The sequence below is a fragment of the Salmo salar genome, unplaced genomic scaffold, assembly GCF_965601325.2.
Source record: "Salmo salar unplaced genomic scaffold, fSalSal1 ptg000257l, whole genome shotgun sequence".
Taxonomy (NCBI): Eukaryota; Metazoa; Chordata; class Actinopteri; order Salmoniformes; family Salmonidae; genus Salmo; species Salmo salar.
In genome coordinates this window covers 3541191-3546068 of record NW_027675339.1, presented here as the reverse complement: position 1 = coordinate 3546068, position 4878 = coordinate 3541191, and the positions used below count along the sequence as shown (strand labels likewise).

At 41.9% G+C, this 4878-nt stretch overlaps 1 long non-coding RNA gene across 1 annotated transcript; it reads right to left on the bottom strand.

Moving 5' to 3' along the window:
• Nucleotides 1-1053: 1053 nt before the first annotated feature.
• Nucleotides 1054-2423, bottom strand: LOC145867270 (uncharacterized). Its single transcript, XR_014383280.1, has 3 exons — nt 1728-2423; nt 1475-1569; nt 1054-1246 (listed from the first exon to the last, which is right to left on the bottom strand). It is a non-coding gene; the product is annotated as an uncharacterized LOC145867270 (long non-coding RNA).
• Nucleotides 2424-4878: the final 2455 nt, after the last annotated feature.

The following is a 4878-nucleotide window of genomic DNA, read 5'->3' as shown; positions in this document are numbered from 1 at the left end:
CCCCCTCTCCATGTAATCTGACTCATTATGATCTAGGATCAGGTCCCTCCTCTCCATGTAATCTGACTCATTATAATCTAGGATCAGGTCCCCCCTCTCCATGTAATCTGATTCATTATGATCTAGGATCAGGTCCCCCCTCTCCATGTAATCTGATTCATTATGATCTAGGATCAGGTCCCCCCCTCTCCATGTAATCTGATTCATTATGATATAGGATCAGGTCCCCCCTCTCCATGTAATCTGATTCATTATGATCTAGGATCAGGTCCCCCCTCTCCATGTAATCTGACTCATTATGATATAGGATATTTTTATTTTTATTATTTCAACTTTATTTAACAAGGTTGCTAGTTGAGAAGTTCTCATTTACAACTGCGACCTGGCCAAGAATAAAGCAAAGCAGTGTGACAGAAACAACAACACAGAGTTACATAGAATAAACAAGTGTACAGTCAACACAAAATTTAAAAAAAGTCTATATACAGGTTGTGCAAATGGCGTGAGGACTTATGGCAATAAATAGGCCATAGTAGCAAAGTAATCACAATTTAGCAGATTAACACTGGAGTGATAGATGAGCAGATGATGATGTGCAAGTAGTGATACTGGTGTGCAAAAGAGCAGCAAAGTAAATAAAAACAATGATGAGGTAGGTAGATTGGTTGGGCTATTTACAGATGGACTATGTACAGCTGCAGCGATCGGTTAGCTGCTCAGATAGCTGATGTTTAAAGTTAGTGAGGGAGCAATAAGTCTCCGGCTTCAGCGATTTTTGCAATTCATTCCAGTCATTGGCAGCAGAGAACTGGAAGGAGAGGCGGCCAAAGGAGGTGTTGGCTTTGGGGATGACCAGTGAGATGTACCTGCTGGAGCGCTTGCTACGAGTGTGTGTTGTTATCGTGACCAGTGAGCTGAGATAAGGCAGAGCTTTACCTAGCATAGACTTGTAGATGACCTGGAGCCAGTGGGTCTGGCGACGAATATGTAGCGAGGTCCAGCCGACTAAAATGACCTGGGTTGCAATCATGAAAAAAAACTACCCAGCCTTCATTGTTTGACATTGAGAACATTGGGAGAGATGAGAGCTGACGTTTTAGTAAATGTGCAGATTACGTATCTCAGTCACAGACAAGAAGCTCAATTAAGACATTATCTTCACCACTGGGACTGGGGACAACAGGACCACAGGCCAAATAATACAGCTCAACACTTCCACACTACCACAGTGAGTAGAATCAGGCTTCTGAAAACAGAAAACTTGCAGAATTATTAATGATGAATTGTATTACACGTTATTAGACATGTCTGTTGTTGAGGAGGATGGGAGACCCACAGTATAGGAGCAGAACGCACAGAGATGTCAAAAATGTGTTTCAAAAATCGTCAAAGAGTAATTATTTTAACCTAAAGCATTTAATAAAGACACTTATAGTACAATATTATGGGGAATAGGAATGAGAGGGCTACCTACACCATTTTGGGAAGGGATCACAGCAGTGATTGAATGAGGGTATGAGGCATGAGTTGAGGTGTTCAGAGGCTTGACCAGTGCAGGGCAGGGTTTGACTGGGAAGACAACACAAAAACACTACACAGTGAGACAAAAGAGCTAAGAATGAGTTAGTCCAAGCAAGGAGTCAAATCATAGATGTGTAATAATGTGATTGTGTTTGTGATTGACTCTACATAAAGTAATGAGAGAAAATTAACAGGGGTTCCCTCACCGTGCTTGGAGAGGAAACATTCAATGTGCCAGTGGTTGAGTGGGCCACATGAGACGTGGCTTCCAGTTCATGTGAGGAGTTAGTTGACAATGGAAGTAGAGTGGTCATCGCTTGTTAAACCATGGAACAGGAGGGGACTTAGCTGGAAATACAAATAGCAGATACGTTCCCTTGAAGGTGAGCCATCGTAGGTTTGAACAACAAGTTTGTCCATGAAATTAAACACGGAATTCACATCTCGCCCACTTGGCAAATCAAAGTAGCCCAAGAAACTTTTTCTGAATAAAGCCCTGATCATCCACATACAGTACCACATACAGTTTTAACAATTTTGGAAACGTCAGAGTGTTTTCTTTCCAAATCTACCAATTATATGCATAGCTTCTGGGCCTGAGTAACAGGCATTTTACTTTGGGCTCGCCAGACTCTCCGAACTTCCGAAAACTGCCCCCTAGCCCTAAGACGTTTTAACGGTCCTCACACTGTTCATGCTCTCATTACATAGACGCGTACTGCTCACCTGTTCATCTCGTAATGAATAATGTGGAAATTGAGCAAGTTGAGGTGACTAAACTGCTTGGAGTAACCCTGGATTGTAAACTGCCATGGTCAAAACATATTGATACGACAGTAGCTAAGAATGGGAGAAGTCTGTCCATAATAAAGCCCTGCTCTACCTTCTTAACCTCTTGGGGCTAGGTGGGACGCTAGCGTGCCACCCGTGGTGCACTCCATCAACAGCAGGTGCATTTCAAGAGCGGCAAATTTGAATCCAAATAAATGTCAAAATTCACATTTTTCAAAAATACAACTATGTTACACCATTTGAAAGATAAACATCTCCTTAATCTAACCACGTTTTACGATTTCAAAAAGGTTTTACGGCGAAAGCATAAATTTAGAGTATGTTAGGACAGTACATTTACAAGAGTTGTGTGTAATGTTTTGTCAAGTCAAAGACAGGGTCACCAAAACCATAAAACCAGCTAAAATGATGCACTAACCTTTTACAATCTCCATCAGATGACACTCCTAGGACATTATGTTAGACAATGCATGCATTTTTAGTTCTATCAAGTTGATATTTATATCCAAAAACAGCGTTTTACTATGGCATTGATGTTGAGGAAATCGTTTCCCTCCAATAACCGGCAGTCAAGTCAGCGTCAGAAATTAAATAATTAAAATTAGAAAACATTGGTAAAATATTATATTGTCATTTAAAGAATTATAGATTTACATCTCTTGAACGCAATCAACTTGCCAGATTTAAAAATAACCTTACTGGGAAATCACACTTTGCAATAATCTGAGCACTGCGCCCAGAAAAATACGCGTTGCGATACAGACTAGACGTCATGTTGGGGAGATCTAAAATCGAAAATACTATGTAAATAATCCATTACCTTTGATTCTCTTCATCAGATGTCACTTCCAGGTATCACAGGTCCATAACGAATGTAGTTTTGTTCAAAAAAGCTCATCATTTATGTCCAAAAATCTCCGTCTCGTTAGCACATGATGTAAGCCAGCCGGACTTCTCGTCATGAACGAGGGGAAAAAATATATTTCCGTTCGTTCAAACATGTCAAACGTTGTATAGCATAAATAATTAGGGCCTTTTTTAACCAGAACATGAATAATATTCAAGGTGGACGAATGCATACTCTTTTATAACGTATTGGAACGAGGGTACCCAACATCAACTCGCGCGCAAGGTGTCTAATGGGCCATCATCGTTCCATGGCTCTTGTTCGGTCAGATCTCCCTCCAGAAGACTCAAAACACTTTGTAAAGGCTGGTGACATCTAGTGGAAGCAATAGGAAGTGCCAAAATATTGCTAAACCCCTGTGTTTTTCAATGGGATAGGTTTAAAGTCAATACAACACATCAGGTATCCACTTCCTGTCAGAAAATGTCTCAGGGTTTTGCCTGCCAAATGAGTTCTGTTATACTCACAGACACCATTCAAACAGTTTTAGAAACTTTAGAGTGTTTTCTATCCATATATAATAAGTATATGCATATTCTAGTTACTGGGTAGGATTAGTAACCAGATTAAATCGGGTACATTTTTTTTATCCAGACGTGCAAATGCTGCCCCCTAGACCCAACAGGTTAAGATCTTTCGTCTGAACTATCCTCACCGGTCCTTGGCTCTGGATGACTACACGGGTAATGTCAGTTTTATCAGGGGTACTACTGGTATTCTGGCTGGCGGTAGAACTATCTCCTGTCCTAACCTCTACTACTCGGAATGGTACCGCAGTGTCGACAATGGTCTGGTCAAGGCCAACATACCATAACCCTAAATCCTCTTTCTTTATGCTTTTAATGGTCATTCCTATCTTCAAGCAATACTTCCCTTGCTCTGGATTGCAGTCAAAAACCCTGGCCTTCACTATATTCCATCTGTTTCTATATTGGGTGTGTGGATTGACATAGCCTTCTCTCTCTGTGTGAGCTATGATTCCATGAGTTACACCGGGATCTACACAGATATCTTCCCCATGAAGTCCGAGTCCTAGACTGCCAGGAGGTTAGGGACCCCATTTGGTCTGCATAGAACTCTATTGAGACATCCTTCCCTAACTCTAATCTCACTTCCTTTTTATCCAGATCGAGTGACCTTTTGTACCTAGGCCATAAAAACTCCTCATCTTCTACACTATGGGTCAAGTTACAACTTTCTGACTTCTCGAGTGGTTCATGGTGTATTAGGAATATGGCTCCCACAATCAGACAGCTCAGACTGACCAGTACCCCTGTAAAGCCCCACCCCCTCCCGGAGAATATATCACCGGCTAGAGGCCAACCCACACTTTCACTTCTATGAACGCACACAGTGAGGATCGGGCGGGTTTGGGAATCTTCATTAGAGAGGTAACCCCCGAACCTTATTGGTATTCGGTTCTTCTCCTAACTCTGTGATTGTTCGACAGTGTCAGTGTGTCTTACCCTCCCGCAATGTGTGATATGAACCCAGGTAGCTCTTTCAGCTATTCTCACCACAAAGGCTATTACCAGGAACACTTGGTATGGGCCCTCCCACCGTGGCTGCTTCCAGTTCTTTTCTCCTCAGGGACTGGATCCACACCCAGTCTCCTGGTTGGATTGAGTGAATCATCTTCTCCTGTAATTCACCTGTTG